Source organism: Ailuropoda melanoleuca, chromosome 8 (assembly GCF_002007445.2).
Source record: "Ailuropoda melanoleuca isolate Jingjing chromosome 8, ASM200744v2, whole genome shotgun sequence".
NCBI classification, from domain to species: Eukaryota; Metazoa; Chordata; class Mammalia; order Carnivora; family Ursidae; genus Ailuropoda; species Ailuropoda melanoleuca.
The window spans coordinates 76,921,066-76,933,839 of record NC_048225.1 but is presented as its reverse complement, the minus strand read 5'-3'; the positions used below and the strand labels follow the sequence as shown (position 1 = coordinate 76,933,839).

The window sequence follows — 12,774 nt, the reverse complement described above, 5'->3', positions numbered from 1 at the left end:
GCTACAGCGACTGCTTGGAGGCAGGGTGGTCTTCCTTTGACTGTTCCAGCTGTTTTGAAAAATAGGCTACAGGTTGGGGAAGATCCCCCAGCATTTGGATTAATACTCCTAATCCAATGCCTTGTCTTTCATGCACATGTAATTTAAAGGGGTGTCTTTAGATCAGGCAACCTCAAACAGGGGCTGATAGGAGAATTTCTTTTATAGTGTCAAAGGCTCTCTGGCACTTTTTTGTTCAAATTAGATGCTCAGCATCCAATCCTTTTAATACCTCATATAAGGGCTGAACTATCAGTCCATAATTTGGAATCCAAATAGGATGGAATCCAGCTATGCCTAGGGACCCCTGTAATTGGTGCCTGGTGGTGGGTGCCTTGAGCTCACTAATAGTCTCATTCCTGTCGGGCAATAAGCTTTCCCGCCCTTGTGTTAGGCCGAAGCCCAGATGAGTTACATCTTGTTCTCAAATTTGCACTTGAGGGGGAATACTTTGTATCCACAGTCAGTCAAATGATTTGATGGTATTCTTTAAATATCTTTCATAAGTAGGACTAACCACCAGTAGATCATTGACATTCTGCAAGAGGACTTCCTCTATTAACTGAAAGGTCCTCAAGTCTCTGGACAGTAATTCCTCCAAAGTAGTAGGGGAGTTCTTAAAACTCTCAGATAAAACTGTCCAACAATACTAGTGGGAGGTTTCAGTATGTGGTTCCTACCATTCAGGAGCAAATAGCAATTGGGTCTTCTCATCTTTCAGAATACAGAAGAAGGCATTTTTCAAAACAAGACCGAGTACCAGTCATATCTCCCAGGTGTAGCAGTTGGGAGAATGTTGGATAGTGCACAATTGGATGTCTTTCTTCTACCATATATTAATAGCCCAGAGGTCTTGGACAAAACAGTACTCAGAAGAACACGACTATTTTTAATGGGAGTTTTACAGGGAGACCTGAAGGTCTGATGAGCCAGTACTTAAAACCTTTTTGGAGGATTGGCTATATGCATCCAAGAGCCTACATTTTCGAAGGATATTGTTTTTTATTTGGCATCTTCTTTCAACATGATGGAAATAGGTTCCACATTCTTAGCTTTATCTGGTTTCCCATCTTCCCATACAGCCTTACTCACTTGTTTGTAGATCTCAGGTGGGAATAGGTCAGCAGTCAAAGCCTCATCTCCCAGCAATCTTAAAGCTTGTCCAGGAGGCACCTGGAGTCTTCACTGCTTTTTTTTTTTTTCTGGAGAGAAAGGGACTTAAGCATTCAATTTACAGAGCAAGTCTCAATCAACTAAGGTGATGGGACACTCAGGCATGTACAAAAATCTGTCATAGTTTCTGATCTCCCGATTTATATTTCATAGCTTGCAGAAAGGCTTTTTGCTGTAATGCCCAGTAATCCACATTATGGAGACTTTTCTACTGGAACTTTTTGCTATTTTAGTATTGCTAACTGAATAGGTGGCCCAGAGTCTACTAAAAGTCCATTAATTGACTCCCCACTGTCAATGTTACCCTGGGATGTGGGAATGTTTCCTGTGGGAAAATTACTATTGGCTTATTTAAATCAATGGGAGTCCCTGGGCCCCTTCTTTCTTCATCAGAGCCTGCATCTTGTTTGATCATTTGATACTTCCTTTCCTTCCCCTCCTTGGCCTTTTTATTCTTTCTTCATTTAGGGCCACTCTTCTAGTGTCCTTCTTTCTTACAGTAAGCATATTGGTTTTCAACTACAGGATCTCCCTTATTTTTCCAAAGAGTCCCAAATTTGTGAGAGACACCCAGGGCTTCCACAAAGACAGTAGCCTGTCTTTTTGCATCTTCTCTTTTTTGATGTCTATTCCCTGCCATAGTATACTTTGAATGCTATATTCACCAGCTGTGATGGATTCGTTCCTAATGCTTCATCCAACTTTTGCAGTTTTCCTTTAATGTCAGGAGCACTCTGTCTGATAAAGGTCACATTAATCATCTGAATATTTTCAGGTGCCTTAGGCATGTGTATACTTTTGGTATGTTTGGTAAATGTGCTCCAAGAACTCAAAGGGATCCTCATTAGATTTTTATTGGAGTTCCTGTATTTTATTAAGGCTTCTTTTGTTTAGGAACCCCCTTGCTGACACCAACCAAAACACATTTCTTGTAGTAATCAAATCCAGGCATTCCCCTGTCATTGGGATCCCAGTTTGGTTCCATCAAGGGAACTAAAACATCAACCTGGGAATTCCATTGGCTCTTCTGTAATGGAGCCCACATGCCTCTTCACAAGCCTTCTCTATCAGTAATCATTTCTCATTGACCATAAGAAGCATATTTAAGAGTTTGAATATCTGCCTAAGAGGGTTAGTGAGTTGCAAATATTGAGGTAAGTAGCTCAGTCATTTCAAGGGGATCAGCCTGTTAGGAGGGATCATTGTTCCTCCAATTCAACAGATCTGAAGTAGAAAAGGGACTATAAGTCCATAAGAATCTAGCCAGTTGTCCATGCTGTTTTATACCACCAACAGGGAACTGCTCTGCTCTGGCTGGAATTGCTCCTAGCCAAACTGAGTCCCTCGCCATCTTATAAAGGCAGACTACTCCAGGCCCTGGTGCTTCCCTGGTATCCTATTGAGGAGGAGCTAAAGCCCCAGCAGTTTCCAGAAGCTAAAGTGTTTCAGCCAGAGGAGATGGAACATTGGCTGGAAGGGCAGGTAAAGGATGTAGAGCTTATAACATCATCCTGTCTTCTCCCTTCCTTAAATTGCCCCATCTTATAGTACCATGGGAATAGTCTTCTTTTCTGGTTTCTGTACCGTCAGCTTAGACCCTTTCCTTTTAGTCTTCTCCTGATAGAGGGAATCTCATCATCTTTGCCAGCTCTCTGGCAATACAACTTCAATTGCAAAGCAGTATGGTAATTCAAGGAACTATTTAAAATCCATCGCTCACAGATTGCAGTGTATATTTTGTGTCCATGCTGTGTCACAATAAAAGATTACTTCATTGGACATGAATGAATAACTAAAATTGGGCTATTTCTTCAAAATGCACCCAAACAGCCTGTCAAAGTCAAATAGACATTAAATTTCCCATGACTATCATACAATCACAAAAGAGCTGCTTACCTGACAAACCAAAACCAAATTGGTATAAAGTCCAACAACTATTTTTACTACCCAGGTACTTCAAACAACAGAAACAAACAGCAAAGAAAGGGAGTTCCAGTTGTACACACTGGAGCAGCAACCCACGCAGTATTTGAGTCAGAGGTTGGCTCCTTATTCCTATAGAAAGCTGGAGCCACCTACACTGACCTCAGAAATGAAGGGAGGATCCCTGGTTAAAAGCAGTTCTGGAAGTTGCTAGGGACCATTCCCAAAGTCTTCCCAACACTGGGCTAGCTGATCATGAGCAACACCTCTCCTGGCAGGCTTGCCAAAATTGTTACCAAACCTAAGTCCTATCTGTTCACCACACAACAGGCCAACAAGTCAAGAAACAAGGTGTTGGGGCAGGGAAAGCAACTTTATTTGAAAAAGCCAGCTAACTGAGATGATGGCAAACTAATGTCCCAAAAAACCAACTTTCCTGCTCATGTAGGCAGGAGTTTTTAAAGGGCGAGAGAAGTGGAGGTGGGGGGTAGACCAGCTACAGCTACCGCTCAGGCTTGAGCAAGCATTCAGGTGTCTTTAGTTAGGTTTAGTAGGTTAAGTTCTTCAAGTTTAAGACACTTAAAACAGAATTGATTGCTAGAAACTTATCACATGCTTAAGGGATGACATGGAGGAATGCGATTAGTTTAGTCCTGCTAGAACACCACTTACATTAGCCTACAGTTGGGTGAAATCATCTAACACAAAGACTATTTTATAAAAAAGTGTTGAGTGTCTCCTGTAATTTGCTAAATACTGTACTGAAAGTGAGAAACTGCTTGTATGGCTACAGAACGGCTGTTAATGATATCAGTCATAAACCCTCCTGACTGCCTGGCTGCCTGGGAGCTGCAGCTCACTGCTCCTGCCTACCATCATGAACAGGATTGTCCCAGAAGTGTATTGCTTTTGCACGTTGTAAAGTTGAAAAATCATAAGTCAAACCATCACGAGTTAAGGACTGTCTGTAATTAATCCCACATTTCTAATTTACAAATGGGAAAACTGAGACACAGTGAAGATAAGAAGTAATGCAGGAATTGGAATCTGGATAGTCCAAATCCTAGCTCAGTTCTTTTTCCACTATTTCATCCAATATAATAAAGAATGAAGCAAGAGCTATTATACGTATAGGGCTCTAATAAAGGAATAACACATTCTAACCAAATGAGAGAAGGGGGAGTATTGGAATTTATGAGTGATGACACAGTAGGAGGTAGCCCTCCAGGCAGACGGGAAAGTGCAAGTAAAGGCACAGAAGTGTGGAAGACAGCAGGTGTGGTCCCATGGCCTGGAGAAGGTGGCTTGTGGAGATAGGCGATGGGAGCTGATACCGGACAGGAGGAGGCCAGATCCCAAGTAGATGTATTGCTAGTCCAAGGAATCTATGCTTTACTATTTAGGGGCTTTTTATTTTTTATTTTAGGAGTTTATAACCTGATGGGATCTGTTTCAGAGAAGATAACTCAGGTGGCATGGGTGAAAGATGGGTGGGAGAGGCAGAACAAAGCCACCCAAGAGCTACCGAGACAGCTCAGGTGAGGAATGGTCTGTGGTGGCAGAAGCAATAGAGGGGAGAGGAGAGGAGGCTCTGAAGAGAAGCAAAATTATGAAAATGCAGATACTGAACAATAAGACATGGTTGTACTAATGATGGTTTTAGTTATAACTATTTTGGATAGGTTTGTTTTAGCAATAAATGGATAGAATTGTTGTCATTAAAACAATCAGATATATTTTGAAGTTTTGGTAGTTAAAATAACATGACAAGGTGTTTTTCAAAATATTTTAACAAGGTCAAGAAACCAGCTTTCAAAACTAGGCCAAATATCTTCCCTGCTGGGACCTCTTTGCCTTTCACAATCACTTAAGCAGAATTGACAACTCGGCCTTCTATGGTAGTTGACATATGTCTGTTATTATAGTAAGCATTTGTATAAACATCTATTTCCTCTAATCTATTTTAATCTCCTTGAGAATAGGAATATGATTTTATTTTGTTTTTCTAGTGTCTAAAATAGTTCTTCATCTGCATGGATTACCAAAGCCTTCTGTGTACTTTTCTTCCCTGGGTACTGGGCAAGATCCTTTAATTGACTTAGTTAAGGACACGCCCAATCAGAACATCAACCTGTATGCATTTCTCCATCTTTTTTTAATAAGGATTGAAAAATTCCTTGATAAACAAAATCCATATGTTCTCGGTCCTCAAAATCACTTTCCCATGCCAGCAAAACACATGTGTCAAAACTGGAATTGTGTGGGGGTCTGAAATGACTTGTTGTTAGTGAACCTACCCTCATCCTAAAATATCATCACTTCCTTTTCTGTGGTAAGAGTCTTTAAACCTTGGACGCCTGGGTGGCACAGCGGTTAAGCATCTGCCTTTGGCTCAGGGCGTGATCCCGGAATGCCGGGATCGAGTCCCACATCGGGCTTCTCCACTGGGATCCTGCTTCTTCCTCTCCCACTCCCCCTGCTTGTGTTCCCTCTCTCGCTGGCTGTCTCTCTGTCAAATAAATAAATAAAATCTTAAAAAAAAAAAAGAGTCTTTAAACCTTATATTTTTGAATCTTTCCTGTGAGTGAGGCCAACCACTTTAGTCTGTAGTTTGTAGAATTTATAAAACAGCCCACAGTTATTGAAAGCTTACCATGTATAGGTACTCTTCTAAGCACTTTCCTTACAATCCTCACTACAACCTTTTCGAATATAACCTCTTATTCTCCCATTTTATAGATGAGGAACTGAAAAACAGAGATATTCAATAACTTGGTTAAGGTCATACAACAGTAAGGAGTAAAGCCAGAACTCCATCTTAGCAGTGTAAATTTTGAGCCTGTCCTCTCAAACAATCCACAACATTGTCTTTCATTGAATCCTTACTCTTAAAATTGAAAGTCTAAATATTTACCAGTTTTGAGTCTTCTGGAATTTCTCTGGTTCTCTACTATCTCCAAAATTTGCCAGGCATTATGAAATCTTAGTAAATATTTTTAGCAAACTGAATGACTTCATCAGAGTTAATGGAGCTAAACTCATTCAACATGACAGAAAGTTCTAGTATATTCTTCTCTTCTATCTGTTACCCTTTCCAGTTTGTACAGCATTTCATTGACTGAGATATCTCAGTCTAAATGCTATTCTTTCTGTGAATCCTCCTCTAGAACTCCAGGCAGATTTGGGTAATTTAGTTACATTTCCCTTGGATTTCATACCCCTATTACTGTAATTACTTTAACATATTTAATTATATAGTTTATATTTATTTATTTGCATGCCTATCTTCTTACTGGACTATCAACCTCTTGACAAGAGCAATTATATTGCATCATTGTAAAAGGCTCAGCATTTGGAATAATGCTTGACACGTGGCAGCTGCTCAAGAAATATTCCTGACAGAAATTAAAGGAAAGCAAAACAGGCCCTGAGAAACTCAGTTTCCTCTGTCTGCAAGTTAATATGACACTATTATCCCCAAGGAATCAAGCTTTTATTCTTTTCTTATTAGTCTTCTTTAAACAAACAATCAAAAAACAATAACACAAATAAAGCAGTCTTTTTTCTTGCTTCAGAATGTTTTTTCACACCTTAGTTCATTTTGGTCTAAAGCAGGGGTTCCTCCATCTATTCCAGGAGGTTTGTGCCACTGTTTTAAAATTGTCTTGATTATGTGCCCCATCTCTCATCTTTAATTCATATCCTTTTCAGTCAGAGCCCATCAGAAAAGCTGTTTGTATAGCCACACATCTCCTTCCGTACGGCCTTCTTTTCTTACTCATCTGGGTGATACACTATTGTAGTGTCAGCAATTTCTTTCTGATAGTTTCTCAACTTTCTTGGTCCACTCCCTTCCCTCTCCCAATTATATTTCATTGAATTCTATTTAATTTTCTTTGAAGTTTTTGAAATCTGCTTTCTCAAAAATATAAGCATAATGACCGGTGACTCCCTTCATTGGTAATGTACATGATAATGTCATGTATCTTGTGAGGCTTGAACTCATAACCCTAAGATCAAGAGTTGCATGGTCCACTGACTGAGTCAGCCAGGTGCCCCTCATATACATTTTTATTTCCATATCTTTAACCAGCATAGGACGGAACTAAAGTTAGAAAAATTCAGTGAAGTGCTCAAGGTGAGACATCTAAGTGGTAGGGAATTGCTTTAAAATCAGGCTGTCTGATGCTAAAGCATGCACTCTTTTTTTTTTTTTAAGATTTTATTCATTTGACAGAGATAGAGACAGCCAGTGAGAGAGGGAACACAAGCAGGGGGATGGGAGAGGAAGAAGCAGGCTCCCAGGGGAGCAGGGAGCCCGATGCGGGGCTCAATCCCAGGACCCTGGGATCACTCCCTGAGCCGAAGGCAGACACTTAATGACTGAGCCACCCAGGCACCCCTAAAGCATGCACTCTTAATCCTTGTTACACAGTGCATGCTCTTAAGTTCTATATGAGGTGCCACAGGCCTTGACAGCCCCATTGCCTAATGTAAATCTGAGCGCAAGCTGCCTAAGGCCAGTCAGGTGGTACCTAGCAGAACTGGAATTAGAAGCAAAGTTTCTGACTACTGGTTCAGTGCTCTTTCTACTATGTCTTGACATTCTCCATTACTGGGATTAGGTAGATAAAACAGAAATTTGACTGATATTTTATATTATATTTTGAAGGATTAGAATGAATTTTGAGTGTGGAAGGATATACTTCTGCTAGATCCAAACACTGTCTTGGGAAAAGATTAACCTCTCATCCTTTACTCCCTGTCTTCCTTCACATGGACTGGGAATAATTGGTATGTTTCATAAAAGGCTTTGCTGATGTAATCCTAAAATTGTAGGCAGGTGGCACCATCAGTGTTTCCTTCTCTGGAGTCACTTTCAATGCATGCTCCCTCCCATTTTTCCACTTCTGCTTTCATAATAAAAATAGAGAGAATTTATAGAGAAAATGAGAATTAAGGAAAATTTTGCACAAACTCTTGTTCAGGAATTTTCTCTGAAGTGTTTTTTTAAGAAAGCAAGTTTTGCTAGGGAATACAGTTTAGTCTACTGACTCCTTTTAGTTACATGGGCTTTGTCTTACATTCTTCTTCTTCATCTTTCTACTCCTTCAGTAACAGTCGTCTAGCCTTTAGTCATATCCAGTTCTCTTAGCATCTATCCATTATCTCACATAATGGTCCTTCCAATGTTTGAAGAGTGTTAACATGAATCACTAAGTCTTCTATCCCTAGATTAAACTTCACAGTTGTTATAGGATGGTACAGATGAAAGGCTGGAGGTTTAAGAGTCAATGACCTGGCTCTGTCACTTATTAACCATACTACCTTGGTCGAGGCACTTAATGCCTTTCAACTTCAGCACTGCCCTCTATAAAAATGGATATAATAACATTTATCTCATAGGATGATTATGGGGATCAAAATCAATATTAGAGAATATATTAAAGGTGTGAATACTGTGAATTGGCATATAAATGTGATCGTGGCTGTCCTGCCCCTGCTCACAGTCCAGTTGTTAAACTGGAATAAAGCACTTCAGAATGGGGCTGATCTATAAAGGTTATAGGGAGGAATTTGCTTTCTCAGTGAAAACGCTGTTCTTTAGTATGTCTAAAGTGGCATCAGATGTTGCTAGTAGCTATACTGGGTCATCTTAAACCTGTGATCAACTGAAATACCCAGATCTTTTTCATAGCTTGCCTCCACTTTGCTCAAATGCAATCATGGTATTTACCTTAGATGCAGGAATTAAACTTTATGCCAGTTAAATTTCACGCTGTTGTTCTTGGCCCAATGCTTGAATATGTTGAAGATATTTAGAATATTGGGTGATTCTTCTGGATGAGCTCCATTATCCTGCTCTGCAACATCTGCAAATAGATCAATTTTCTTTTCAATATTCTTTGCCTATTGCCTGCATAAGGGATAGATTTTTCCTCTACTTTTCCATTGTAGGGCTAAAAGGATCCACACATACAGATGTAGGAGGTCTTGAAATACTTTGAGATGGGATCTTCCAGGGAATCTGACTCCACAATCCCTTGAAATGTCTAAGAAAAACCCCATTGCTGGAATTTTGGGGTGTGTGTGTGTGTGTGTCTGTGTGTGTTGCAGGGGTTGGCAGCATGGAGAAGAGCTATTAGGTGGCTTACTTTGCAAATGCTTGTGAGAGGTCTCTACTTGTTGATGAAAGATTGTCAATGCTTTGATGATCTGAGAACTTGCCATTTTGGCTACTGCAATGATGAAAGACAACAGCCTGACTCATTTCACTTCAAATTCTGAAGACCTTTCCATACCAATTTATTGCATATGAGCACTTCCCCTTTTCATGGGAATGGAGAAGAATATCCTCATAAGCCAGAATTCATTTTCTAGGTTGTCTTTCCATATCCCAAGGATATGTGACTTAACAATTCTCAACATCATCTTAACATCATCTCAAAGATGAAGATAAGTTGGGTCCAACATGAAAGTGTCCCACTACAGATAGACTAAATGACAAAAAGACACAACTTTTCAGGAATGTTATAGTTTAAAAAGCCAGGGAGAGGGAAATAGGTAGGACTGGCTTTGGTACTTGGGCTTTAAAACTATGTACACAGATCTTTTTCTGAGCCTTCTTGCTCACCTGTGCATTTCATTTTAATTCTTCCCATGTATCCCACTTCTTTAATTTTTTAAATGGACATAGCATATTAGTTTCAGGTGTATGACATGATGATTTGATATTTGTGTATATTGCAAATGATCAGCATAATAAGTGTAGTTAGCATCCATCACCATACAGAATTACAATGTTTTTTGTCCTTGTTATGAGAGATTTTATGATCTACTCTCTTAGCAACTTCAAATATGCAATACAATATTATTAACAATAGGGGCACGTGGGTGGCTCAGTCGTCTAAGCGGGCTCAGGTCATGCCTTTGGCTCAGGTCATGATCCCAGGGCCCTGGGATCGGGCCTTGTGTGGAAATCCCTGCTCAGTGGGGAGCCTGCTTTGCCCTCTCCCTCTGCCCCTCCACCACTACCCCCAACTCATGCACTCTTTTTTGCACTCTCTCTCTCAAATAAATAAAATCTTTTAAAAAATAACCAATATTATTAACCACAGTTAATAATAGTAATAATATAGCTAATAATAATAGTTATATGCTGTATATTACCACATCCATAATCTTCAATGACTTAATGACATCTTTATTTTATTTATTTATTTATTTATTTTATTTTTTTTTAAAAGACTTTTTATTTATTTATTCGACAGAGAGAGAGACAGCCAGTGAGAGAAGGAACACAAGCAGGGGGAGTGGGAGAGGAAGAAGCAAGCTCATAGCAGAAGAGCCTGATGTGGGGCTCGATCCCAGATCGCTGGGATCACGCCCTGAGCTGAAGGCAGACGCTTAACCGCTGTGCCACCCAGGCGCCCCTAATGACAACTTTAATTTCTACCTTTATCCTCAAACTTTTCCCTGTGACTTCAAACATGTTTAAATTCTTCTGTCTTGAAAAACTTTCTTTGACCCCACTACCAACTCTAGCAATAGGGAAACTGAACTTTCCAAACCATAGTCTACACACCCTTTGTTTCTACTTCCTTGTCTTTTAATCACACATGGAACTTGTGTTCCTCCTCTACCACCAAACTGAAAAGTTAAGGTCATTCATGACGTCTCAAGTAGCCTCTTCTCAGTTCTCTTATTCTTTGACTATCATTGACTATATTCCTGAAGCTTCCTTGGTCCTTGGCCTCCAAAATACTTTACTCTCCTAGTTTTTTTATGCTGCCCTAGCTTTTGTTTTGTCATTGCTCTTAAAATAAATAAAGTCCTATATGACTTTGATCTTTTTTCTAACTCTCTAGCTTCATCTTGTTCCTTTTCCATCTTGCATTTGTCCATCATGATGAAATTCTTTCAGTTTCGTGGTAAGCGTAATTGGTCATCACTCATCTCTGGTCCTTGGGACATGATGTTCCTTCCTCTTGGACCATCATCTCCACTTCCACTTCATCTGGTTAACTGCTTACTCTTTCCTATATCTCAGCTGAAATATAAATTCCTTAAGAAGGCTTTCTGCAACCTCTAAAGTAGGGGTCTCTGCTCTTTGATCTCAGATCCATGTCATAATATCTCAGATCCATATCCCAACATTTATCTTATTTATTATCTCTTTAACTGTCAGTTGCTTTCATTAAGCTATAGGTTTTGTAAATACTTGGTTTATTGCTATATCCTCTTGTAGCCTGAAACATGTAATTATTCATTAGTGATTGTGGAAAGAATGGGTCAATAAATTATGAGTGGCCATCCATTCTCTGTCATCTCTATTGATTCAATTCTTTCTGTTCTCTCACGTATAAAAATTGGGATAACTATATCTCTCATAACTATTTCACAATGTTGTGAGGATAAAATGAGCTAATGTATATGAAATGACTTATTTATAAATTATTAAGTGGTATGTGAGGATGTCACTTGCTATTACTATTGTGTCCTCATTAACAAGACTTAGTCTCTCATCTGTGGTGAAGAATGACTTGATAAATATTAGGACAGATGTTGTTTAAGGGTACAAACTTGCAATGCGTAGTAAATAAGCCCTTGAGATCTAATGCATGGTATAGTGAATATAGACAACAATATTGTATTAAAATCACCAAACTTGCTAAGAGACTACAACTTAATTATTCCAACCATTTAAAGGAAAGCATAAGTATGTAACATGATAGAGGTGTTAATGGCAATCATATTACTATATATATACTATATATATATATAAAATATATAAATATACCAAATTAACATTGTACACCTTAAACTTACACAGTATTATATGTCAAATATATTTCAATTAAAAAGTAAATATTTGTATTGGGATTCTTGGGAATTTTGAGATTGGACAAATTTGGTTTTTTCTGATTAACCGGAGAGTCAAGAGGACTTGGATGAGAGTTGTAAAATCACTGACAGCATATGGAGGGTTCTCAGGATAATTTAAAATTTGCATTAAATCAGGTCACAGAAAAATTTTAACAAAATAATTCCTACCTAAAGTTATCCTACCCTAAAAGTTAATACATATTAAATAATATCTTTCCTCGTATAATAGAATTCTCTTTCTGGATTTTCTTTGTTTTTGATGCAAGAAAATCATCCAACTTCTTTCTTAATTGGCTTATCATGGAAACATAGAAAGAAGGGTTTGAGAAGCTATCAAACTAGGAAGGGCTTTTATTTCTACATGTTTGCCTACTCTTTGTGGGGAACTCTTGAAGTGCTTTTAGAAAGTCTCTGACAGTGGAGTAGGGATGAATATTATTTTTCAGAGATTATCATGGGGGAAATCCAAATCCAGGAAGGAAGTAATCCAAGAAGGAAGTTCTCCAGATAGCAGTCTCAAAATTAGAAATAAGATAATTTTGTGACACCCACTTGAAGAAGTTAATTACTAAGCTGCTTTCATCGGTCACGTTGATCACAACACATTCCAAAGCACTATATAATTCCAAGTATTTGTACTGAACTTTGGTCTGATCAGGTAACATTTAAGAAACAAACCATTTGTCTGAGGGCCCGGAAATTTTTCTTTGTTATACAGTGGTCTGGTTTGTACGAACGTTTCACTGAAAAGGA

The 12,774-nt window shown here is 38.9% G+C and overlaps 1 pseudogene; it reads left to right on the top strand.

The window, feature by feature from the left end:
* The window catches only part of LOC109489260, a 138,455-nt pseudogene that overhangs the window by 12,285 nt on the left and 113,396 nt on the right, over positions 1-12,774 (top strand).